The 27,379-nt window shown below is 42.5% G+C and overlaps 1 long non-coding RNA gene across 1 annotated transcript; it reads right to left on the bottom strand.

The window, feature by feature from the left end:
* Positions 1–6,816: 6,816 nt before the first annotated feature.
* LOC147377988 (uncharacterized) lies at positions 6,817–26,867 on the bottom strand. Its single transcript, XR_015151200.1, has 3 exons — positions 26,804–26,867; positions 23,918–24,062; positions 6,817–6,929 (listed from the first exon to the last, which is right to left on the bottom strand). It is a non-coding gene; the product is annotated as an uncharacterized LOC147377988 (long non-coding RNA).
* Between the last annotated feature and the right edge of the window lie 512 nt (positions 26,868–27,379).

The following is a 27,379-nucleotide window of genomic DNA, read 5'->3' as shown; positions in this document are numbered from 1 at the left end:
TTGAACTTTCAGTGTCGCTGAGGAGATAGGAAATTGCCCACACCAGTGAAAAATTAGTGTCCACGGCACATGTACTATATATTTTTTTGTAGTTTTTTTTTTTAATGTGGACCATTTTAAAGCCTTTATTGAATTTGTTACAATATCATTTCTATTTTATGTTTTGGTTTATTAGCCAAAAGGCAAGTGGGATCTTAGCTTCCTGACCAGGCATTGAACCCATACCCCATGCATTGGAAGGTGAAGTCTTAACTATGAGACTGCCAGGAAAGTCCCTGTATGTTTTTATTGAAAAGATACACCAAAACAAATAGTCTGGGGAACAAAAATGCACTTAATCTCCTACTGCTCTGGCCCAACCATTTTCATTTGCATATTTCTTCCTTGCCATATGTGGCCATAAGCACAAAAGCAATATGCAGTAACAATATGTTTTAGCTTCACCATGATCACCCACAGTTTGTTTTTTGTTCCTCATGTGGTATGGGAAAGTGGTACACAATATGTTGGGAAGTTTTAAGAACACATTTTTAGAATTTTCACAGCATAGCAGTTAAGAAACTCATTTTCCTACCTTTCCATGCTTGTCACTTTGCCACTCAGGTCTCAGCTCAAATGTTGCCTCTTCAGGAAGACCTTTGTTGACAGCCCAGTCTAATGTACTGCTCTAACCTGTCACGGTCACATTATACTATTTAATTTTCTTCACAGTCCTTTTTTCAATATAAAATCCCTTTTTCCCATTTATGTGTTTGCCTGTGTGTTCTCTCCTAGCCCACATTAGAAAGAAAACTACATTCTCTGCTGTCACAGTTACATTTCAAGTGCCTAGAATAGCACCCATGGTATTGTGGGATCCCCCACCCCATACTTGGGACTGAATTAATGAAATACACACTGTCAGTCTTTTGTCTAATTCATAATTAATATTACTCATAGAAGAAAACACAAACCAAAATTGACAATGACTAGTCAAGGCTATGGTTTTTCCAGTGGTCATGTATGGATGTGAGAGTTGGACTGTGAAGAAAGCTGAGCGCCAAAGAATTGATGCTTTTGAACTGTGGTGTTGGAGAAGACTCTTGAGAGTCCCTTGGACTGCAAGGAGATCCAACCAGTCCATTCTGAAGGAGATCAGCTCTGGGATGTCTTTGGAAGGAATGATGCTAAAGCTGAAACTCCAGTACTTTGGCCACCTCATGCGAAGAGTTGACTCATTGGAAAAGACTCTGATGCTGGGAGGGATTTGGGGCAGGAGGAAAAGGGGATGACAGAGGATGAGATGGCTGGATGGCATCATTGACTCAATGGGCGTGAGTTTGAGTGAACTCCGGAAGTTGGTGATGGACAGGGAGGCCTGGTGTGCTGCAATTCATGGGGTCGCAAAGAGTTGGACACAACTGAGCAACTGAACTGAACTGAATTGAAAACTTGCACACAGAAAAAATTACTACAAATGAAAAATTGACTGAAAGAATCAATCTTGTTGGTAACATTGAAAATTTAAAAATTGATCTCAGAGAAAATACACTTTCCTGAAATAATTGACACAAATAAAACAGACAATAGCTAAAACTGCATTTATGAAATTTCACCGTTGACTAAAAAGTGGCAGAAGAAACAAATCTTCTAAAGAAAATTTATATCCACAAAATCTGACCCTGGACAATTATGCTTGTGGAAGTAAGGGTCCTAAAAGAAAACCTGTAGTAGCAGAAGATATAATAGGTAACATTTTATATGTTTGGGGAAAAAAAACCTGATGGATAAATCAAATTCTCATCATAAAATTCATGAGAAGGAATTGATTTTGAGAAAAATAATTTCAGTTAAATGAAAATAGAAAAAATGGAAACTGTTTAAATGGTTTATATAGAAGAATTGATCAAATAATGAAATTGCCTTAATGTAGTTTGATTCAAAAAAGTCTTTCTTGGCAATGGTGATATAATTCTGGTTAAAATGATTGTGTTCATAAATATGGAGTCAATGTATTCTTATGGTTGAAATGGTGGGATAACATCTCCCTACAATCTGGCCATTTACACAGCTTTAGACCAATATAATAATACACCAGTAAATTGTGAATCACAATTCACAATGTGTAATATGCTAAGAATAAAACAATATCATCATAAATCATCAGGGGAGTCTCAGAAAACAGGGCAGCCAATAACCAGCTGACCAGCCTTGGAAAAGTCACTCAGGGTCTTAGACATATTCAATAAGAATTTGAGTGACAGATTTAGACTAAAGTCAACTCCAGGGAGCTGACAAAAAGAACATGTGTATTACTGAGAATGGAACAGAAATAGTGGGTAACAGGCTATCATGGGCTAACCTTTAGTGACCACCAACGTTTGGGTACGGAAAGATGACAAAGCCCTGGAAAAGAAGCAGACAGGAGCAAGTAAACCAGAGACAAGGCTGGTATAATGTGAGGGGTGAAGAGCTGAGTATCTTTGAAAGCAGACAATCTGATACTGTTGGGAGAAAATTTCAAAAACAAAAAGAAGGTTCTAGAATATGCCTAGATGACCAACTTTAAAATAGAAGTCTTGGGACACCATAAGAAGAGGTGATCTTTGAGGACACAAGAGTACTAGGAGCTTGAAGGAGAGACCTCTTGGTCAGAGCTTGTTGGTTTCTTGGTGACAGTACCTGAATTGGAGGAAACATAGGCAATGGGGTGAATTCACCACCTCATCTGTTCAAACCCCAGGTGGGGCCTGGGGGTGGTAGCTTCAGGAATGGATATAACCAGGGACCGCAAGGCCTGGGACTGCCAGGACTTTCCTTACTCCATCTCTGCTTCTCTTTTAGTTTAGGCTTCATTTTCTCTTACTGTAGACTAACTTTCTATATTTGGCACAGAGAATTGTGGCTGGTAGCTCTTACACCCCTAGCTTTGCCACCAAATTTCCTTATATCCAATGTGAAAAATCTTGCAGGAATGACTGGACAATCGCTATTGCCAGTGGGACAGACCATATGAGAAGGTACAAGAAAACAAGGCAGTCTCTGAAAGAAAGGAGATTGCTGGCTCCCAGAACACAGAAGAGCATGCGACAAACACAAGCAATGGGTGAATCTGCCCCATTATGTCCCCGGCAAGCAGTTGGGAAATGTATATGCCTTTAAAACTGAACAAAAGAAGAACATGTCTAAAGGCATAAGGCAAGATCACATTGAGAAGGAGAAAAGATAAAAATGAAGAAAAAGGAGATAGGTTGGAATACCAAGCCAATGCCCACTAGTTGAGAAATGAACCGGAATGGGGGTTCTACATGCAGAGGGGTTGGAGGAGTCCTCTTTTCTACTTAGTCCTTCCTTGATTTCTCCATCTCTTACTCCTCTAGCTGGATGATCCCATTGGCTAGTCCACCAGGTCCACTCTTTAGTTCAGAGTTTATCTTCCTCCCTTCTGATCCAGCCCTTGATTCAGACTTCTCCTTCCACGATGGATCTGCAGAACTGGGTAGTGCCACGCACCTTGGATGTGATCTCCTTCCCAGCTGGGCACTAAGAAGGCTGGGCAGGAGAACACTGGGTCTCTCAGGTCCCAGGAAGGGACAGAATCAGGAGCACAGATAGAGAATTCAGCATTTGCAAAGAGGGCAGAGTGGGAATCTTTCTCATAGACAAACTAAAAGGAAAAAACGGTGGATATACTTCTACAGAGACATATTTGGGGAGATAAAGAAATAGGTTAGACTAAAAGAAAGGGTTAATGAGAGATTTAGGGAAGATGATGTCAATCTCTTCAGAAAAGCAGAAGTCTGAACCATCAACTGCTAAGAAGGATGGAAAGAACAGAGGCGTTATGAGTGTGTTAGTTCCCTGTGTGTGTGTATGTTTAGTCGTTCAGTTGTGTTTGACTCTTTGTGACCCCCAAGGATTGTAGCCTGCCAGGCTCCTCTATCCATAGGATTTTCCAGGCAAGAATACGAGTGGAATGAGTAACCATTTGCTTCTCCAGCGGATCTTCCTGACACAGGGATCGAACCCAGGTATCCTAAACTGCAAGTGGATTCCTTACCATATGAGCCACCAGGGAAGCCTGTGTTATTTCCCTAGGCCTGTGCTAATGACTACAAGCCAGGTAGCTCAAAACAACATAAATTTATTCTCTCATGTTTCTAGAGGCTGGAAGTCCAAAATCAAAATGTTGTCAGGACTGCATTCCGTCTGAAGCCTCCAGGGGAGAATTTATCCCCATCCCTTTTAGCTGATATTGCTAGCATTCCTTGCTTGTGACTGCATTTGTCGAAGCTCTGGTCCTGTTCATAAGGCCTTCTGCTGTGTATGTGTGATCTCCCTCTGTCATTGGATTTAGGGCCCACCAGATATACCAGGATGACCCCATCTCGGGGTCCTTAAATTAATCACCTTTCTCCAAGCAAGGTAACAATCACAGACTGGGGGTGAGATGTATATATTTTTTTGAAGACCACTATTCCTATAGTCATGGATAGATGTGAGAGTTGAACCATAAGGAAGGCTGAGTGCCCAAGAATTGATGCTTTTGAACCGTGGTGTTGGAGAAGACTCTTGAGAGTCCCTCAGACTGCAAGGAGATCAAACCAAGTCAATCCTAAAGGAAATCCGTCCTGAATATTCATTGGAAGGACTGATGTTGAAGCTGAAGCTCCAATACTTTGGCCACCTGATGTGAAGAAATGACTCATTGGAAAAGACCCTGATGCTGGGAAAGACTGAGGATAAGATGGTTGGATGGCATCACTGACTCAGTGGACATAAGTTTGAGCAAACTCAGGGAGGTACTGAAGAATAGGGAAGCCTGATGTGTTGCAGTCCATGATGTTGCAGAGTCAAGCACGACTTTGTGACTGAACAATAACAACAACAACCATTCAACCCATTATATGGGGAGTGGAAAAGGTCTGGATTAACTGATACAGAAAGGCAGCCTTGGGGCATGGAAGAGAAGAACAAATCTGAGTGTGGAAGTGGCCAAGTTGGATTTGGACACGTGATTATCATAGGTCAAGACTGCATGATTCTCCAGCAGTTTTGGCAGCCGGGAAGCAGGAACAGAGCAAGCAGACAGAGAGGTAACTTGGAATATGGTGTTTATAGGTGGGATTAACAGAGGGTTAAGGAGATGAAAGATCTTCCCTTTCTTTCTTCCAACTGCAGAATATGTGGTGTCTGTTTATTGGAGTGAAATAGTATATGTTAGGAGGAAGGCATGGCAACCCATTCCAGTATTCTTTCCTGGGAAATCCCATGAACAGAAGAGCCTGGCAGGCTACAGTCCATATGGTAACAAAGAGTCGGACATGACTGAAGTGACTTGGCAAGTAAGCAAGTATATATTAAATCATCTTGTAAACTGGAAAGCATTTAATAAAATAAGGAGGTATGATTTTTATTTGTACTCATCACTCCTCCCTATGCCTAATTCTTATCTCCCAGACATATTCTTTTGTTTTTATTTTTGTTTAAGTATAGTCGATTTACAATGTTTTGTTGCTTTGTACTATACAGCAAAATGATTTGGTTATACACATACATGCATTCCTTTTCACGTGTTTTTTCCATTATGGTTTATCACAGGGTTTTGAATATCATTCCTTGTACTATACAGTAGGATCTTTTTTATCCATTCTCTGTATAATAGTTTGCATCTGCTAACCCCAAACTTCTAACCCACCTCTTCCCCTCCCTTGGCAACCACGAATTTGTTCTGTCTGAATCTGTTTCTATTTTGTAGATAATTTCATTTGTGTCGTCTTTTAGACTCCATATGTAAGTAGTATTACATGGTACTTGTCTTTATCTTTCTGACCTCATTCAGTTTGATAATCTCTAGGTCCATGCATGTTGCTCCATGTGGCATTATTTCATTTTTATGGTTGAGTAATATTCCATTATGTATGTACCACATCTTTACCCATTTTTCTGTTGATGGGTATTTAGGTGTTTTCATGTCTTGACTATTTAAATAGTGCTGCTATGAACTTGCAGAGAAGGCGATGGCACCTCACTCCAATACTCTTGCCTAGAAAATCCCATGGATGGAGGAGCCTGTGGGCTGCAGTCCATGGGGTCGCGAAGAGTCGGACACGACTGAGTGACTTCACTTTCCCTTTTCACTTTCATGCACTGGAGAAGGAAATGGCAACCCACTCCAGTGTTCTTGCCTGGAGAATCCCAGGGACGGGGGAGCCTGGTGGGCTGCCGTCTATGGGGTCGCACAGAGTTGGACACGACTGAAGCGACTTAGCAGCAGCAGCAGCAGTTATGAACTTGTATCTTTTTGTGGTGTATGCATCTTTTTTAATCAGAATTTTCACTAGACATACGCACAGGAGTGGGACTGCTGGATCATATGATCACTCTTAGTTTTTTTTTAGGGATTTCCATACTGTCCTCCACAGTAGCTTCACATTGCCACCATCTGTGTAGGAAGTTTCCCTTTTCTCCACAATCTCTCCAGCATTTATTATTTGTAGACATTTTCATGATGCCATACTGACTGGAGTGAGGTGGTACCTTGCTGTAGTTTTCATTTGCATTTCTCTAGTAATTAGTTGTTGTTGAACATCCAGATATATTCTTATGATCCAACTCTACATTCCTTTCTATTTTCTCTCCAATCCCCCATAAATAAAGCTTTAAACAAAACCTCAATTCCAGTAAACCCAAACTTTTTTTTTTTTTTTTTCCATGAATGATGCCTGAAATGGCCACAGGACTGAACACAGTAGTCACTGAGAAATACGCCGAGCCTCTCCAGGCTCTTCAATACCTTGGTGGCAGTGTTTGTCTGTATCACAAGGTTCTAAAAAACATGTTAGAAATTTTTCATTTATTGGTGGGATCAGACATTGCTCAAACGTCAAGCTTCTAGTTCACATTTCCAGGGCAACGCTCAACAGTTCCACTCCATCCCGGAAGGCTGGCTGGGGGAGTGAAAAAGCACAGGTTACTTCACAAGCTGCTAGAGCTGTGATTTTTAAAGTTCACTTTTCCCCTTTATCTTTGTCTTTCTTTTTTTAAGAAGCAGCAGAGCTCTCTCCTCAAACAAAAGTTTATATCAAATAGATACAAGTGGAGCTGCCAGAGTTAAGGTGGGAGATGGGGACAAAAAAATGCACCCCTCCTCCCAGCCTGCTTCCCCATCCCCTGGGGTCTCTCCCCAGCAGTCCCCTCCTCTGGTAGCTCCTGAGCACTTCTAAGCAACAATTTCTGAGCAGCTGCATGAGCAGTTGCAACGCAGGAGACACAGGTTCGATACCCAGGTCAGGAAGATACGCTGGAGGAAGAAATGGCAACACACTCCAATATTCGGCTACAGTCCATGAGGTCACAAGGGTTGGACATGACTTAGTGACTAAACAACAACAACAAAGTTGAAGGTACAGAGGACAGAAGCAGCCTTTTGGTCCAGAGAAGTTCAAGATCTTGTCCAAGGAGAGTCTGACTCAGACTGGGCTTGCATCAATTAACTTTACTACTTAAACAGTGGAATTGCCAAATGTTAATGGTTACATTGTGAGAGACTTCAGACAACATCCAGTCCTATTCTGTCTTTTTTTTTTATCAGTTCTGGGAATATTCAGTGATAACTCAAGTTCAACTGTTCCTTTCAACAGGAACATGTAACTTCTTTTGTCTCTCTGTGAACCTTGGCAAGAACACCATTTAAAAATACCTAATATGGAAGTTTACAGGATAAATGGTTCTATTTTCATGAATATTGACATCTTACCATTTTTGAGAAAGCTTATAGCCCAGTTAAGGTCTGTGAAGGAAGGGTAAATGTCAGGTCAGGCTCCAGTTTATACTAATAACCTCATCTCATCAAGCTACTTCCTGAAGAATATCCTTGTCTCCTTCGCTCCATCCCTCTTCAAGAGTTTTTTTTTGTTTTGTTTTGTTTACCAAATGTCTTTCTTCTAATCTGAGGGTAAGTTTTTTTCCCCCTTAAACGTATTTATTTCTTAGCCATCTGACATGCCCAAGATAGCATAGCTCTCACAAGATCTGTTTTTACTGCACTGCATTTGGCGATTCTCCCTGCTTGAATAAACTTGCACGCATTAAAAGTTTTACTAGAGGAGTGAGGATTGCAAATAGGTGTTAATAGGGCAGGCCTCCAAAATGAGCCAAGTACAAAGGTATTTGGCAGAGGAATAAGAGTTCACAAACTCAAAACTAACAATGGAGTTAGATTCAGATGCCATTATTTTAGAAAGGCATTCAATGAAATTCCTTAAGACAAATCAACTAATACTTATCCACAGCCTCCTATGTGAAAGAAAATTATGTTGAGCTCAGTTATGGGGGAAGGTGGGGATGCGAATAGAAAGATAAGTAAGATAATTTCCTTTTCCAAGAAAATGACCATGTCACCAGAAGGATTAGTCAGTGAACTGTAACGCAGTACAAAGTTATTTAAGATAGAGGTTCTTTTCACAGTATTGATTCTTCCAATCCAAGAACATGGTATATTTCTCCATCTGTTTGTGTCTCACTTTATTGTACAGCAGAAACTAATACAACATTGTAAAACAGTTACACTCCAATTAAAAAATTAGGAAAACTTAAAAACCAAACACAATGTCATGGACATTTTACAAGTAAAATATACTAAAAGTAAAATGTATAAAAGTGAAAACATAATTTAAAAATAAAGAATTCAGATAAATGAAAAAAGATAGAAGTTCTTTGAGATAGCTATTTAAGTTATTTAAGTGAGAAGTGGGTCATCTGGATGTGGAGAATGCTGGCCATCAGTTAGAATGGAAAGAGAAGATATTCAGGACTGATTGAAAAGGCAAAAGACATATATTAAAATACCCACAGAGAATGGGGGAGAAAGATAAATCACAGATAATGTCATGGTTTAAAGTCTGTATTTGTGAAAGAATGGAATGCCACCAGGAAAGTGAGGCAAAGATAGCTGTAAAATAGTAAGTTTTGCTTTGGAAGGGAAAAGTTTGAGGTGCTAGGAAATCAATTCAGGTACAGATAACTGATACTCATGAAATTGGAAGAACGGTGTCTTGAGCTCACCCTCAGAAGGAATTTAGCTCAGATCATCTCCAAACGATGACTCACAAGACAGTGGATGAGATCCTACAAAACCAAAATTAAATAAATAAGGATAGAAGCAGAAGGGAGGAAGGATTAAAGCATTAGAGGAGGAGAGCTTCCAAAGGAAACACAAACATATGCAAAGCTCAAAGGAAGACCAAGAGGATGAGGACTGAGATGTTACTCGCATTGGTAATTAGCAGCCACTGGGGGCTTTTATGAGAGCTGCAAGAGGATGGGGTGTTTTCCTTACCTCACTGTCCATGTTTATTCATTATCTCTGATATGTCAAAACTGGAGTTTGCTCCTGGTTTCTCTCTATGCAATTTTTCAGCTCCGTCAGATAACTGCTTCCTTATTTCCTCAGAATTTGGCCACAAGTTGCTGGCCAAACCATGGATGAGTACCCCTGAGTTACCTCTCCTGATCCAACTGTCTTTAACAGGTGGCACTGGTGCCCAGCATTAGTGTTCAGCGGGAACTGGTGTGAGGCCAGCACCGAAAGTGCCACGTCTGGTGGACGATGTCCACAGTAACACGCTGTGTCAAAATGTAAGGATTCAAACTCTAGCTGACTCCTGGAATTTTAAATAGTACCTACAAGGGAAGATAAGTTCTCTTTATGCCAATATCTAATTAGTACATAGGTCAATATTAATAACACCTTGTATTTGCATAGCACTTTAAACTTTTCAAATGCTTCTCTAAAATATTATTCTAAAGGAGTTCCAGAGACAGAAGGGCATGTATAAATGTATTCTACAAATGCAGATACTTTATAGCCTTATTTCATGCAAATGAATTAATAACAAATTATGTGATGACAATGTCTCAACAATGCCCTATAACACACACTGTCTGTTGTGTACTTAAAATGATAAAATCTGTCAACCTCCTTAGTTCTGTACTGTTGATGACTCTTCTGCAGGTGAGCAATAGCTATCATTAATTTGGAGGCCAAGGAATTTGCCTCTCCAAAAGCCATTGTTACCACAGAAATTGATATTAGGCTGTAAAGACCCATGTCCCTTCCTCTGAATGTGGTACCCTAGAGGTAGTGTTGGAAGTGGGAAGAAATCTCAGGTCCCAGCAGAATGAATCAATCCAATTCAAAGCATAGTCGGTCTTCTGAAATCTGAAGTAGCCATGAGAAAAACCAAGGCATTGTGAGTTAGTTGAATGAGTTGAAGTCATTCCACTGCTTACGCACATCCGCTGGACAAAATTCCATATCTCCTAACTCTCAGCAGAGTAAGTACTCTTCCCAGTATTTCACTATTGAATAAGTAATGTGGCATCAGAAGATGGAACAAGAAGAGTGGAAGGAAAGAAATATTTTAACTTCTGATCCACTACAGTCTTTGTTCTATTAAATGGACCACTCTCCACTCAATTATTTAAGCCAGAAACATTTCCCTTTGCTTCCATCTGCCTAGTAACAATATCCAATAAATCACTAAGTCCTGTCACTATGTCCAAAATAGACCTTGAATACATTCTTTCTTCCCTGTATTCCTTTGAACTGCAAGGAGATCAGTCCTATAGGAAGTTAATCCTGAATATTCATTGGAGGGACTGATACTGAGGCTGAAGCTCCAATACTTTGGCCACCTGATGTGAAGAGTCAACTCATTGGAAAAACCCCTGATGCTGGGAAAGATTGAAGGCAGGAGGAGAAGGGGATGACAGAGGATGAAATGGTTGGATAGCATCATCGACTCAATGGACATGAGTTTGAGCAAGCTCTGGGAGATGGTGTAGGACAGGGAAGCCTCGTGTGCTGCAGTATGGGGTCACAAGGACTTGGACAGGACTGAGAGACGGAATAACAACAAGACTATTGCAAAAGCTTTAAAATTGGTGCCCTTGCTTCAACACTAGCCCACCTAAAGTCCATACTTCACAGACTGACCAGAGTAATCTTTTTATGCAAAAATTATATCTTGTTCCCCGTACCACCACCTTTTCTTCACTGGTTTCTAGTTTCAGAGTAAAATGGAAACTTCAAGCTCAGGCTCTGCATGATCTTGGCAAGTCTACCAAGATCATTCTCTCTCCCCATCATTGACAACCCCAGGCACATCAGTCTTCTGACAATTCTTAGAATGTGCCAAGTGTCTCCTACCTCAAGACCAGCACACAGCCTTCCATATGCCTGGATTATGCATCCTCAGCTCCTTGCATGTCTGACTCCTTGTTTCATTCTCATGGGAAGCTGTTCCATGACAACTCAATTTAAGTAGCCACCTACATCCCCCTGATTATTCTCTGTTACATCACTGTACATTTCTTCCTTAGAGATTATCACAATCTCTATGCAAATCTTAAATGTATATAGCTATTTACTGTCTTTAGTCCCTATTGCAGTATAACCTCTGTGAAAAACCTTGTTTTATTTGCCACTGTAGCCTCAGGGCAAAGCCCAATGCCTAGCATGCAGCTTTAGCTGACAATTCTACCTCCAAAATATATCTTAAATCTCTCCCCTGATTCCACTGTTACCATCCTAGTCCAAGTCACCGTTATCTTTCCTTGGAGGAAGAACTAATGAAATGACTTCCCAAATGGTCTTCCTGCCTCAACGCTAGCCCAGAACACAATAAATATTTGTTACAAAACAAATAAGCATATCATTGTGGGAATAATACTAAAAGAGATGGAAATACCTAAGAGAGATGGAAATCCAGACCCCGCAGGAAGATTACTTAGTTTTTGTCCAAACCATGAAAGAACATCCAACAATGTCACCAGCTTTTGCTGCTTGAGTGATAGAACATGACACATTTTAGTCAAGCCCAGGCACAGCACAGCATGGGGACTAGAAAGTATTTCATATGTCTGCTGCTGCTGCTGCTGCTGCTAGGTCGCTTCAGTCGTGTCCGACTCTGTGCGACCCCATAGACGGCAGCCCACCAGGCTCCCCCGTCCCTGGGATTCTCCAGGCAAGAACACTGGAGTGGGTTGCCATTTCCTTCTTCAATGCATGAAAGTGAAAAGTGAAAGTGAAGTCGCTCAGTCCTGTCTGACTCCTAGCGACTCCATGGACTGCAGCCCACCAGGCCCCTCCGTCCATGGGATTTTCCAGGCAAGAGTACTGGAGTGGGTTGCCATTGCCTTCTCCGTTCATATGTCTACCTGTGAGCTACTACTCTAGTCAAGTACATGGAGCTTCTAGGCTCCAAAGGAGGTGTAAGAAAATAACCCAAATGCCTAGGATTTCAACCATAAACACTCACAAAAGTCATAACTTAAGAAGTCCTCCACAACCCAATCCTGACCCTGAGCACATCAGAGAAAAATGAATCTGGAAACTTTTCTGTAATGTCTGTACCTATAGGTTGGGGGTGTTATAGATCCCAGACAGAAAAATAGGGGCACTGTCAATTAAAAAGGCAGTTCAAAAGCTTCTGCTGCCCTCTTTGAACTAGTGGCAAGTGGACTGTAGGACTTCGCTAACTGTCCATTGGTTAGGACTCTGCACTTCCACTGTAGGGGGACATGGGTTGAATCCTTGGTCAGGGAACTAGTATTCCACATGCTGTGCAGCATGACCAAAAAAACAAATTTTAAAAGTCATGTATGTGTGAGAGCATGTTCAATTGCTCATTCGTGTCTGACTCTTTGCGACCTCATGGACTGTAGCCCACCAGGCTCCTCTGTCCATGGGATTCTCCAGGCAACAATACTGGAGTGGGTAGCCTTTCCTTCCTCCAGGGGATCTTCCTGACCCAGGGATCAAAACTGAGTCTCCTGCATTGCAGGTGGATTCTTTACTGCTGCACCACTGAGGAAGACCATATGTGTGTGTGTGTGTGTGTGTGTGTGTGTGTGTATTCCTGATAACATCTCCCCATTGTCAGACCCAGAAACATCTTAGCTAAGAGGAGAGGGATTGGGGAAGAGAAGTGTGTGAGGTTGTTTCCATCACATCAGGCATATTGTACAGATTTAACTTGAATCTTACCAATTTCAAGAACCCCCAGGCACTATCTTTAATGTACTCTCACAGAGAAAGTGCAAATACATGTACATCTGGACCGTGGCAGCTGGTTGTGTGGAAGGCTTTGGGTGCTTGAAGCTGGTGCGGCTAGGGTAAGAAGCACCTGCTTCTTGCCTCATCTGAAGGGACTTGGAGGGAAAAATCATCCCGAGGTGACAGAAATAATTATGTCAGTTTGTCTAAAACTGACAAAAAATGCACTTGATGGCACAAAGCAATTAAGGCTGCCCTCATCCGAGCTGGCACAGGGCAATCGCCCCAGGTGAAAAATTCCACAGCTATGGCAGTGAACATTAGCATCATCTCCATAGCACCTCCCCTTCTCTGTTCCTTCCCAGTTCATTCCCCAGGGCTCTGCGGCATAACTGCCGGACGTCCGAGGTAGCGCCTTCTGGATACCACCAGTTAGTCTTATTTGAGATCTCTCCCCATCCCCCATGTAGATTTGTAGGCTGGCCTTGACCTGAAATCCATCCCCGGAGTGAAACCTCAGAGCTTAATCCACTAAGTCGGTCTGGCTTTGAGCCCCAGAGAAAATGGGATTTCTATAAAATGTTCACTTTAAAGAGAGATTTGCTCCCTTCACAGCTCCTTTTCTGCGTCACACACGATTAACTCACAAAATGCTGGCTATCGTCTGCTGCAGAGACTCGAGCCGATTCTGCATAAAGGGGAAAATGCCTGCATTCGCTCCCTGTGTCTCTTCATGAGGCTCCTTCTGACTCATGGACTGTGGGATTCTGGGCCTCAGACACCATATCACAAAACATCCTTAACTGGCTGGCTTTCTTGTCTCCCCGGAGTACCGTAATTTGACACAGTGACAGAAACATGGCATCTCCACTGTGATTTTGGCTCTGCACCATGTCTCCATGTTACAGAAGCTTCAGGAAAGCTCCGCTCACAAACCAGCATAAATGCCCAGGCTCAACCAGGAGCTAATGCTCTCTTCTTTGGGAGCCTGTCATGTGCCTCTGTCCCCAAAATGCATTTCAGAAACACCATTGACTAGACACGACTGGATCCTCTTCTAGCTACTTGGGGAGTCTGGTGGTTATAGTCTGTTAATTACCTCCCTCTATTCATCCTCTACTGTTGTCTATCCTCCCTTGTGGATGGTATCAGCTAGGCTCCTCACCCATTGGCTTCTGCTTTAGGGAAACCCTGGTAGGAGGTCAGAGGTAGAGAGAGTGAGATCAGGGTAGTTCGTTCTTTGCTCCCTCTCAGCTTCAGTGTTGAGTCTCTTGGAGTATCTGTGATCTCCAGGATTGAAAATACACACCAAGATGTGGAGAAAAGGGAACCCTCCTACATGGAGGTGTTGGGGGAGTGTGTAATTTCCTCAGTTGTGTCTCGCCGCAGCAGAGATTTGAAACGGTGGACCAGTGTTACAGCTCGATTAGAGCTCAGAGTTTTATTCAGCAAGCAAAGGAAAGTACACCCTCGAGGCGTGAGGGCGGGCTGATCTCAAAGGAGAGGCCTCAGTCTGTCTTGGCTTCCTCCTTTCATATGTTTGTCTCCTACCCCACCTTGAGCCTGCCCCATGCAAATTGGGCTAGCCAAGAAGGGGGCATGTTTGTTTCACCTGAAGTTCTCACTCTGGTTCATGGGTTTTCTTTTGTTCCGATTTTGCAGGCTTTTCCTTTTCTTTGTCTTTTAGCCACCACCATTTTGGACTCCTTCTTTCTATTCTAACTACTTAACAGAGGGGGATGTGAGTTTGAGTGAACTCTGGGAGATGGTGATGGACAGGGAGGCCTGGCGTGCTGCGATTCACGGGGTCGCAAAGAGTCGGACACGACTGAGCGACTGAACTGAACTGAAGGCTTGTCGGCGGGCATGCAAGTTAGTGCAACAACTATGGAAAACAGTATGGAAGTCCCTCAAAACTAAAAACAGTGTTCTGATAGGATCCAGCAATTCTACTCCTGAACGTATATACAGACAAAACTGTCATTCAAAAAGATACATAGACTCCAGTGTTCATTGCAGCTTTATTTATAATAGCCAATATTTGGAAACAACCTAAATGCTCACTGACAGATGAATGGATAAAGAAGATATGGTATATATAGATACACAATGGAATATTACTCAGCCATAAGAAAGAATGAAATAATGCTATCTGCAGCCACACAGATAGGTCTAGAGATCATCAGACTAAGTGAGGTAAGTCAGAAAGAGAAAGACAAATACCATATGCTGCTGCTGCTGCTAAGTCGCTTCAGTTGTGTCCGACTCTGTGCAACCCCATAGACAGCAACCCACCAGGCCCCGCCGTCCCTGGGATTCTCCAGGCAAGAACACTGGAGTGGGTTGCCATTTCCTTCTCCAATGCATGAAAGTGAAAAGTGAAAGTGAAGTTGCTCAGTCGTGTCCGACTCTTAGTGACCCCATGGACCACAGCCTACCAGGCTCCTCCATCCATGGGATTTTCCAGGCAAGAGTACTGGAGTGGGGTGCCATTGCCTTCTCCCAAATACCATATGATACCACTTATATGTGGAATCTAAAATATGACCCAAATGAACTTACCTACAAAAGAAAAGCAGACTAACAGACTTAGAGAACAGGTTTCTAGTTGCCAAGGGAAGGGGAGGGATGGACTAGGAGTTTGGGATTAGCAGACGAAAACTATTATATAGAGAATGGATAAACAACAAGGTCCTACTGTATAGCACAGGGAAATGTATTCAATACCCTGTGATAAACCATAATGGAAAAGGATATGAAAAAAAATTGTGTATATATATATATATGTATAACTGAGTCCCTTTACTGAATAGTAAAAACTAACACGTTATAAATCAACAATACTTCAACAACAACAACAAATACTAGGAAATTCCCTCCTCCTAGGCTCTATCTCATATTTACCAGTATTTTCCCTCCTTGCCCCTTCAGTCCTGGGTGTGCCTCATCTCTAGTCTGTGTCTGCCTCATTATCCTTTAATTGTCCCTTAATTCTGTCCACATCTATGCAAATAGTCCCTCCATTAAGGACTCTTTGAAGCTCTGGATGAATTGCTTCCCCCAGATGCAGGAAGAACCACCTGTCTGGGTTGAAAGGTCCATTCCTATTCAGAACTCTGGCTTCAATACTCAGAACTCGGTATCAAGACAGTCTTGGTATGGGTCTGGTCTGTCCTTGGATTTTTGCCCTAATAAAGCCTTTCCACATTCCTCTGATCATGCTGTGGCCTCATTCCACTAACTAGACATGCGTCGTTTGGCCTTCATCCTGGTTCCTGGCCCAGACACCCTGTCTGTTACCCCAGAATTTCTAGATCTTGAGCTGTATTTTCATCTTGATAACTCTTCTGCCCCAAATCCTGGCACCTGAATTCCTAGTAAAAAACTTCTTTTCAGTATGCTCCCCTTCTCAGTATTTAGATATCTAAATAGTACCTGCTTTTTGTTTCCTTGCTGCTGTTTTATGACTAGTGATTGTATATCTGTAAAGACAATGGCTTGCCAGTTCAACCAGGACAAGTATCTATTGGTTTATTACACTCTCCAGGTGGTACGTTCTGTCTGCTTCCCTGGACTTCCAACCCTGGATCTACTTCCTAAGACCAGGAATCTCCCCACATGTGCCATTTGGCTCACATTCCTATGTACATCTCTAAAGACAGCTGCTTGCCAGGAAAACCACCCACTTTTCCCCCCAGGTACCATATTATGGGACTTCCCAGGTGGTGCTAGTGGTAAAGAACCTGCCTGCCAGCGCAAGATATGTAAGAGATATGGGTTCAATCCCTGGGTCAGGAAGATCCCCTGGAGGAGGAAATGGCAGCCTACTCCAGTATTCTTGCCTGGAGAATCCCATGGACAGAGGAAACTGGCAGGTCACAGTCCATAGGGTTGCACAGAGTCAGACACGACTAAAGTAAATTCACACACACATACTATTTAGAGAAGATATATATCTTAAAGGAATCAAATGGTGAATCCTTAGAATGCACAACACTGTCACATTTTGGGACTCATGTAGCCATCTCTGGGACCCCATGGTCCATTGGGTCCCAAAGAGTTGGACATAACTGAAGCAATTTGGCACTCACACATCATATTCTACCTGATGCTTGATCAATCAGTGACAACTCACCACGATCTAAATGATCAATGGCCACCCGCTTCACTGAACCCACATCTGAGTGCCAAGTGAGTGACCCTCTCACACTTTTGAGGATCAATCAATTAGTAGAGGAACCGTCATTGGAACTGTCATTCCAATGACAGTTTTGAAACCAAACCAATTAACAAGCTTTTCTTTCCCAAAACACACTTTCAAATTTGATGTCAACCAACTACTGCTATGTTTTTCCAGTGGTCATGTATGGATATGAGAGTTGGACTATAAAGAAAACTGAATGCTGAAGAATGATGCTTTTAAACTGTCGTGTTGGAGAAGACTCTTGAGAGTCCCTTGGACTGCAAGGAGATCCAACCAGTCCATCCTAAAGGAAATCAGTCCTGAATATTCATTGGAAGGACTGATGCTGAAGCTGAAACTCCAATACTTTGGTCACCTGAGGCAAAGAACTGACTCATTTGAAAAGACCCTGATGCTGAGAAAGATTGAAGGTGGGAGGCGAAGTGGATGACAGAGGATGAGATGGTTGGATGGCATCCCTGACTCAATGGGCATGAGTTTGAGTAAACTCTGGGAGTTGGTGATGGACACGGAGGCCTGGCAGGCTGCAGTCCACAAGGTCACAAAGAGACATGACTGAGTGACTGAACTGAATGACCAACTCCTCCAAGAGGTCTTATGCCACATGCTGCACCTCCCAGGTCTGCTGCAGCCAGAGCCCCTGTTCCTGAGGCAGATCACGGCTGACCCGAGCCTCCACGGGAGACACTCAAACACTCAAAGGCAGGACTGCTTCAGTCTCTTGTGGTCACTGCTCCTTTCCCTTGATCCTGGTGTGCACAAGGTTTGGTTTTTCAACCTCTGAGCATCTCTGGCAGGTCTGAGATTTGATTTTAAATGTAGTGCTCCCCTCCCACCGTGTTGTTGGGGTTTCTCCTTTGCCCCTGGACACAGGGTATCTTTTTGGTGGGATCCAACATTATTCTATCAATGGTTGTTAAGCAGGTCGTTGTGATTTTGGTGTTCTTGAAGGAGAAGTTGAGTGCACGTCCTTCTAGGCTGCCATTTTGGAAGATTATCACTTCATAGCAAATAGAAAGGGAAACAATGGAAACAATGACTGACATTACTTTCTTGGGCTCCAAAATCACTGCAGATGGTGATTGCAGCCATGAAATTAAAAGACGCTTGCTCCTTGGAAGAAAAGCTATGACAAACCTAGAAAGCGTATTAAAAAGCAGAAACATTACTTTACTGACAAAGGTCCATCTAGTCAAAGCTATAGTTTTTTCCAGTAGTCATGTATGGATGTGAGAGTTGGACCATAAAGAAGGCTGAGTGCCGAAGAATTGATGTTTTTGAACTGTGGTGTTGGAGAGTCCCTTGGACTACAAGGAGATTAAACCAGTCAATCCTAAAGGAAATCAATTCTGAATAGTTATTGGAGGGACTGATGCTGAGGCTGAAGCTACACTACTTTGGCCACCTGATGCGAAGAGCCTACTCATTGGAAAAGACTCTGATGCTGGGAAAGATTGAAGGCAGGAGAAGAAGTGGACGACAGAAGTTGAGTTGGTTGGGTGGCATCACTGACTCAATGGACATGAGTTTGAGCAAGCTCTGGGAGACTGTGAAGGATAGAGAAGCCTGGCATGCTGCAGTCCACAGGATTGCAAAGCGTCAGATACCACTGAATGATTGAATAATAACAACTACTGCATCAAAACAAGCCTTGACTCCAAACCCCATCTAAGATCAAAATAATCCTTGACCCCAAACTCCATCTAAGATCATCAGACTCCTCTGCAAAGAGAGATTACATCTAACCAGCTAACTCTTTCTTACTTAAGTAATGAATTCAGCTTTTCATTTCAGTTATTGAATACTGATACCTTCCATCCACAATACAAAATAACAGCTTTTAGTAACCTCAGATCAAAAGTAATCTTTCTTAGCTTGATGAAAGAAATGTGCTAGATCTTCAGCAAAGATCATAATTAGTGGTGATACAGTGGTGGCACCTCTTTAAAGACGGAAATAAAGTCATGCCCTCACTATTTAGGTGTGAAAGCAGGGCAGTACAATGAGACAAAAAATACGAAATTCATATTGGAATTGCCATGTTGGACAGGAAATGACAGTTGATTAAGAAAATCCAAAAGAATCCATTTATATCGTTATAACCAAAAAGAAAGTTCAGTAAGGCTATTGAATGCAAGCTCAACACGGTACTACCAACATTAGGTGTGATTGTTAACCTTTATTGAGGGTTTGCCATGTGCTGGGCACCATTCTGAGTGCTTTGCAGGTTTTATTTAATCCAATACTCACAATAACCCTTTGGAGAAAATGCTGTTATCCTCCCTAGTTAAGAGGTGAGATACTGCAAGACTGAGGACATTTCTAAGAGCATCTGGCTTGTACATGATGAGTTTGAGATTTGAACTCAAGGAAATCAATATATAACATAATATTAAAACATCAATATATAATATAATACATTATGCTCTTAACTACTCTGATGGTGGACTCCAAGCTTTATATTCATAGATTGAGTGAAAAAGTTTGAGCAATCATCCTATATATATATATATATATGGAAATATCCTATAAATATATATATAGGATATATATAGGATATATATATGTGTGGAAACACCCTATATATATGTATATATAATGTTCAAATAATTTTTAAATTAAAGACAGAAATGTTTAAAGGAAAAGATAAACAATATTTTAAAATAAATTCTATTTGAAAATAAAATTTTATTTTTCTAGCGGCCAAAATATTCCTTTAGCATTCCCAGAACTAGTCCTGAATATATGTAAGCAATGTAACTGAATATATGTCTTCTGATTTTTTTTAATGTGTAGATTTGACAGTATCAGACCATCCATTTGCTCTACCACCAAATTCAGTTTCTTTTGACACAGGAATAGCATCTGTGAAAATAACTGGACTGGGGAAGCTGATACAGGCAAACTGTTGAATTACATATATTATTTAGATCTTTTTAAAATAAGGGTATATTCATTATTACTCATAGAATTAAAGAAAACTTCAAAAAGAAAAAAAAAAAGCCCAACCTTCAGTTGGTTCCTGTTGCTCTGAGGATAAAGACAAACGTTCTGGATCTGGCCCCTGATTGCCTTTCTAGTTTCCCTGAAACCTCCAAGTTTTCTTACTCTGCTTTTCATCCACACTGGTTTCCTGTTCCTTCAACAGGTAATTTCTCCACCTGCTCCCTGATTAAGGATTTTCACATGCTCTCTTCCTTCTGGGTATTTTTCTCCCCCATATCCATACTTAACCCCAACTCTTCTTTATCCCTCAGACATCACTTTTCCAGGAAAGTCTTCCTAGTCACAGCAGCAGAGATCCAATCTCTGTGATGGCTCCTTTCACTTAGCAGAGATTATAATTATACTTTGATATGGATGTGGGTCATTATTTGATGAATATCTTTCTTATCAGACTCTAGGTTCCACCAGGCAAGAGCCCTCTGTTTTGTTTACCACTGTGTCTTCAGACACTAGCACAATGCTGGAACATTTGGTAGAGTTTCAGTAAACACTTAATGAATTCAGGGTTGAATGAATGCGTTCCCTCTTTGTGATGCCAGCCTGGCTGTAGGAGGGTTAACAACACATTTCTTTTGTGTGTGTTACAATAAAACATTATTTGGAAAACAAAATAATTGGCCAGATTTGTAGTTTAATAATCTCTGATACGGGAGTAGGAAATGGCAACCTACTCCAGTATTCCTGCCTGGAAAATTCCATGGACAGAGGAGCCTGGAGGGCTACAGTTCACGGGGTCACACAGAGCTGGACATGACTGAGCATGAGTGCGCATGCACACACACACACACACACACACACACACACACACAGAGTCTGTGATACAGAGACTTCTAGAATAGATGGAAGGGTGGAGAAAACTTTGGAACCTCAGTAGCAGAAACAGTATCAAGGAACCACAGCCACAGCTAGAGACTACCATCGTGGTTGAATTCTGACTCATCATCTTAACAGCCCATTTCTACACTTGCTCCCCACCCTTGATAACTGGAGAAGGCATCTGCAGGTGCTCCCACACCCCTGGATGTTGGCTGGCTACTGTACCACCTCTCTTGCCAGCTTCCTCTCACTCCCCAGGCCATGGTGGAGGTGACCAGATAATGACCAGCTTTAGCAGCTTGGGTCTTAGATTTGAGAAAGGAGGCATTGAAAAGGATTCATTAATGTCTGAGTGCTTCAGAAAAAACAGACTTGCTCAGTTGGTGCTGTCTGCATTTGTTTTGCCCAGGAAGCAGAGCCCAAGATAAGGACTGAAGGTGAAGGTAGTTTATTTGGGAAATAAACCCAGAAGTAGGAGCAAGGGGGCAGAGAAAGTGGATGGGAAGGAAGAAAAAGCCTATATAAAGATGCGTTATCAAGGTTGCTGCTGTTGGCAACGGGACTCCATTTGGCTGGGATTTCTGAGAAGCACAAAAAATGCTTTCTAGAAATATCTACCAAAGGATGGAGATTAGGGAATTCATCTGTAGGCTCCCATCCTCCCTTGATTAAGAGCAATCCCATGGGCATTAGCTCCTCTGCAATTCCAGTCTGCACAACTTGTCAGATGGCAACCAGAGTGCTGCCCATGGGCGTTCCATGATGGTCCTGGGAGTAGCAGTGAACAAGTGGCTCTGATTTGTAATTGCAACCCAGCCACCAGGAAGAAACCTTCTAGCGCAGCACACTTCATACAATAGACACGCAGAATAGGAAATGAAGATGCTAGATTAAGACACTCTCCCTGTGATGATGATTGCGGCTGTGCTCAAATCGACAATTTAAGTTGGCAATGCTGATGGCTACAGAGCAGGCTGCCCGGCATGTCTTGCCACCACGCATTGATTTTAGTTCTCCCACGAGCCTCTTGACTTCTTTCTCCTCCTGTATCAAGGGGAGTGACAAGTCACAAGCGTCCCAGCGAATAAGGTCAAGAGGAATAAAGAGAGGCTATTTCCTGCCCAAACTTCATATCCTTCATGTGCGATCGCACGCTGGTGGCTGACAGCTACTGTCAACTGAGGGCAAGCGGGGGCTGAGCTCTCAGACAGACTCAACCTGTAACGTGGCCGAGCATTCTCTCACTCACATCTGTAGCTCTGTTCTTTCCTATCTCCTGTAACCTCCCTGCCCTCCCCGCCCCCATAGCTGTCTGATTGCAAAGACAGCAGAACCATCACATTCCTGGATTTAAAGATCACCCAATGACACTCCCAGGCTCTGGCCACTGTCGGTCAGCTTGCTCACTGCCCATCTCACGGCCCCACCTCCCCCCAAATCTCTTTAGCCCCCATGGGACCAGGAATCCTTCAAAAAGCAGGTTTTCAACCTGTTAATATTTGCAAACACTTATGGGGATCTCCCTCCCACTCTCTCCTCTGCTTCTCATTTGATGAGTATTAAAAATCACAAACCCACCCCTTGCCCTCAGGTGATGAATGTACTTGAATCTTTCTGCAAGCAGGAAGTCCTCTTCCTTCAGGCCACAACATTTGATAAAGAAATGAATCCTTGATGTTATTAATTCCCTTGGCTAAGATTTTGTTTAATAACTGTATTGTCAGTGATAGATCTGAAGACGTAGGGTGTGAGTATTCATGTGTTTGTGTGTGTGTGTGTGTGAGAGAGAGAGAGAGAGAGAGAGAGAGATGGGGATGAGGGAGGGATGGGGAAGAAGAGTGGGGGGGAGGGGAGGGTAATTTGATTGTGGCCTAGAGATTAGGCAGGCTGGCATTACAAAGCACCTCTTTATCCAGGGCTGGAGCTCCAGCGTGACAAATGACTGCCTCTCCCCCTCCCCCGCTCACCATCTGATTAGGCCCAAACCAGCCAATCACAGCGGATGATTTGGAAAATATTTCCTCCTTGACATTCCGAAGAACAATCCCTTGCTGAGGAAAAAAAATACATTATAAAATAAATGGAAAAGCATCCATCAGCTGGGAAAATGTATTCTACTGGTTGGAGGCAAGTGATGTTTTTATTTAAATGGGACCAAAGACAGGGAGGTTTGATTTTGCACTAAGATACCAAAACAGAGCAGAGAAGTATTTGCATTGAGGTTGTTACCCCCCAACCTCTCCCAGATGGTAGTTTTATACAGCAAGAAGGGCCAGGGGATAGTTATCAGTAAGGCAGGCATTGCAAGGTAAGCCCATAAATTACCTGTCCAATTTGGTGTGATTTGGATAAAAGTACAAAAGTAATTTCATGGCCAGCAGATGGTCTCTTCCTCTCTTCCTCTTTCTCTCCTTCACACACACACACACACACACACACACACACCCCTCTCAGTTGAAAAAATGGTCAAACTGCAGAAGAGCGAAGCCTTTCCCTTTTGAAATGCATCTCAGCCAGGGTTGTAGCGATTGGCTGGCTTGCAAGCTTTCATACCAGAGAGGAAGCAGGCCTGGCTTCTAAACCCTTGCAGGGCCTAGAATCTACCGAGACAGGATAGGTTCTGCCATGACCCAGACCTGCTCGATGAGGTCTTGAAACATTTATCAGCCCATCCTCCCCCTTCCCCCCAGCTTCCACAGCATAACCTTCTCCCCTCTTCCTGTCCCCCAAGATAAAGCAATAGATGTGTTTATATGACTCATAGGTCCATGAACTCAATCCAGAGGGTAAATAACTCACTGAATGAATGAGATATGTCATTTCCAGGCTATAAACATAATTCACGGCCTCACCTTTTCCTAATGGGGCTTCACGGCCTGGTGCTTTCATCATGCCTGCTTACTGCAGCTGCTGCCTCTGCAGCGTCCCGTCAGGTCTGCTGGTGTCTGTGGTGAAAGACGAAGGGCTTAAAATGCTCTGAACAGCACTTGTCTCCTCCTGGGTATTGAAAACACATATATATATTTCTTTCTATAGGGACTTTTTTTTTCTTACTCATGAATTAATAACAAAATGCAAATATGCTATAGTTTTGTTTTGTTTTTTTCCCTTTCTTAGTTAAAGGACAGAAACTTCTATGAATGAATGTGTATATTGCTAACCTGAACTGGTTCTTGGCAAAATTTTGAGAAAAGCTAAATTGATTGCTCAGTTGCTTTAGTTGTGTCCGACTCTTTGAGACCCCATAGACTGTAGCCTGCCAGGCTCCTCTGTCCATGGAATTATTCTCCGGACAAGAATACTGGAGTTGCCATTTCCTACTCCTGGGGATCTTCCGACCCAGGGATTGAACCTGTATCTCGAGTCTCCCGCACTGGCAGGCAGGTTCTTTACCACTGTACCAACTTGATTATCAGTTGCTGTTCCCTCTGTCTTTCTCACCTTCCATTTGGCCACCTCCCTGCCACCTATCCCAGACTCAGCATTGAGCACATACACAGACCCATCGCTCACATGGTCAAAATCTCAGTTCACACACACCCCTGCCCCCCGTTCAAATCACCCACTACCCTTTCATAAGGGTAAGAATACGCCTGCCAATACAGGAGACACAGGAGACGAAGGTTTGATCCGTGGGTCAGGAAGATCCCCTGGAGGAGGAAATGGCAACCCACTCCAGTATTCTTCCCTGGAAAATCCCACGGACAGAGGAGCCTGGCGGGCAATAGTCCAGGGGCTTGCAAGAGTCAAACGTGACTGAGTGACTGAGCATACACGTACCCTTTCATAAAATGGTCCATTTTATTACCTCACTTGAGGTCTGCCCACTTTCCTAGGACACCTCAGAAAGCCAGACCATTCCAAATTCCTTCCACCCATCCAGAGTCAACTGAAGCATCAGTTTGGTTGTATCTGCCTTCTAACTTTAGATCAGGAAAGATTCTCTCTTCAACTTCCTGAAATGCCTCCAGCATCTACCTCCAATGTTCTAGTTTGGGTAAGTTACTCTCTCAGTGCCTACCCGCAACATTTTTTCACTCTTCAATTTTTCAGACATATAAGTGTTTTACTATTTCCTCATCAGCTTATTTTTTACAGGTTTCTGAGCTCCACTAAAGGCAAGACACATGTCTGCAATTATACGAACACACAGGCTCATCCAAAAATGTGTCATTGCACAGAGTTGGTGTTTTGTAAATTTTTGCTAATACATCTTAGCAATTTCAAGTCCTCTGAGAGGCCTTGGAAGAAGCTATTTAGAGGCAGACAAGAGTTTGAAATCAGACCAAAAAAGAAACACAAAAAACCCCAAAACAAGGGCATTAGCATTTGGCAAGTTCTGTAACCACTCTGATGCTTGGTATTCTTATGTTAAACAGTGATAATAAGGCCTTGTGTTGGGTGAGTATAAGCATGAATAGGATGGGGTGTGTAAGAAGCAGGCAGGGTGGCTGGCACATGGTCAGCCCTTAATAAAATATGGTTAGTAGAAGTCACATTGCCTTGGCTTTTTGGTCCTCATGGGTCAGACTCGCCACTGACTCAGGACTTTGTTCAAGTATTACTAGGTGGGGTGTTGTCTCTGGCTTTATTTCAGTGCCCCAGCCTCCCCCAAGCTGCCCATTCTCAGCATGGCTATCTGCACACGCTCTCCCATGTGTCCACTCTTCCTTCCCTCTCTTCCTAATTTTGCCTTTGCAAATCAGTCACACAAGCACTGTCCCTTCTTTCGAGGACACACAGGAAAAATTAAATATTTGAAAACCTTTCATTCATGACATCAGCCCAAAGGGTATCAAACAAGCGAAGGGGAGGGGGTAGGGGCAGGCACTCTGGCACCTGTGCCTGGTAACCATCTCCCTAGCAACAGAGGTCCCGGCGGCCAGTGGACGTTCTTTAGAAGCACTAACAGAGTTTTTGTTTCCAAAGCATGTCTGCTTCTCCCACTTTTGATTAATCAACATCAGCTCTTTTAGTGTGTTTAAGTGAAATAATAGATTACTGCTCAACCACAGTTGAATGGCAGAGGTTTTGATGACTCTCATGAAGAAAAGGCAATACAAAATAGTCTACAATGGATTTTTTTTTTAAATGGAAAAACTTAAAAACCTCTCTTTCTCCTGTTGCCTGGATTCTTGTAAACAATTATGTTTAGAACAATGATCTTTTGAATCATGAACCATTCCCCCTACCTCACCAAGGCTTTAGGAATGGTTGACTCTTTTCAGCTTTTTCTTCTGCTTCAAACACTTAAAGCCCTGCAAATACAATCCATGCTTGGCTCACAAGAGCAGCACAGCACAGTGTCCAAAGTCATCTCCCAGTGATTCTTCCAATTCTTTTTGAGATTCTGACAAATACTTTGGACTGTGCTTTTTGTTTTCTGGCAGGAAAGGTTAAAATGTGTTTTCACAGATACACTTTTCAGGTAGAAATTTTTTTCTCTCTCTTCCTTTGGACTCCTTTCCTCAGCCTGTGAAAGTTCCTAGAATTCCATGACACCAGGAATTTATCTGTTCCTCCTCTTCTCTGTTTTGTTTTGAGGCTAGAATTCTTGACCTGTTCTAATATATATCTAAGGTCCATTTGACTAAGGTGTTTAAAACAAATGGAGGGACTCCATTAAAAGGTGTCATCCCTTAGTTTCTGACTTTTTCCTCTAAATCCCTAAAAATGTGAAAATGTTAAAATAAGAAAGTGGAATCAGTTCTGCCGTGTATTCATTTCTAAATACTCACAGGATAATTCTTGACTTTTATGTCAAAAGGGTCACTCATTTTGCCTGGTCATTCTTTTAGCCTGGCAAGGAAGAACACGAAAGAAGTCACGTGCTTGATTTCATATTGCTCACATGTGCTGAAAACACATTTGCTTTTGTCTTGCACACATACTCATTCTAAAGATGATTCACAGAGCAGATTGACAATGAATTTCTTTCTAGGGTTTAGAAAGGATGCTAAAATTAGGGGCAGCTCTATGAACAAGCCGCAGGTCTTTCATGGAGTTCTGAAAGTCACCACAAGGTGGCGTACCAACACAATAGAAAGAAAGGAATTGCGTCCCATGGGGCCAACTCCCAGTCTCTGTTAATGGCTTGATTTTCCACTTACAAGCAAGAAAATGCCATGGAAACTTTTGTTTTCCTCTTTAAGTGAAGGAGGAGAGCGAGGGATGGGGGAGGCACCAAGCCCCCTTCCACTGTGTGCTGTGCGTTGCCCCTGAGCTACATCTGGACATTGTAAGTCACCCATTGTGGAAGCCTAGCATTTTCTGATTTTAGCAACAGCACCATTCTGAGCAGAAAAGAGCCCGTA

Source organism: Bos grunniens, chromosome 2 (assembly GCF_055505025.1).
Source record: "Bos grunniens cultivar Pamir isolate PY7600 chromosome 2, Bosgru_T2T1.0, whole genome shotgun sequence".
NCBI lineage: Eukaryota > Metazoa > Chordata > Mammalia > Artiodactyla > Bovidae > Bos > Bos grunniens.
Note: the sequence above shows the minus strand (reverse complement) of the source record. Positions and strands in the feature narration are given on the sequence as shown.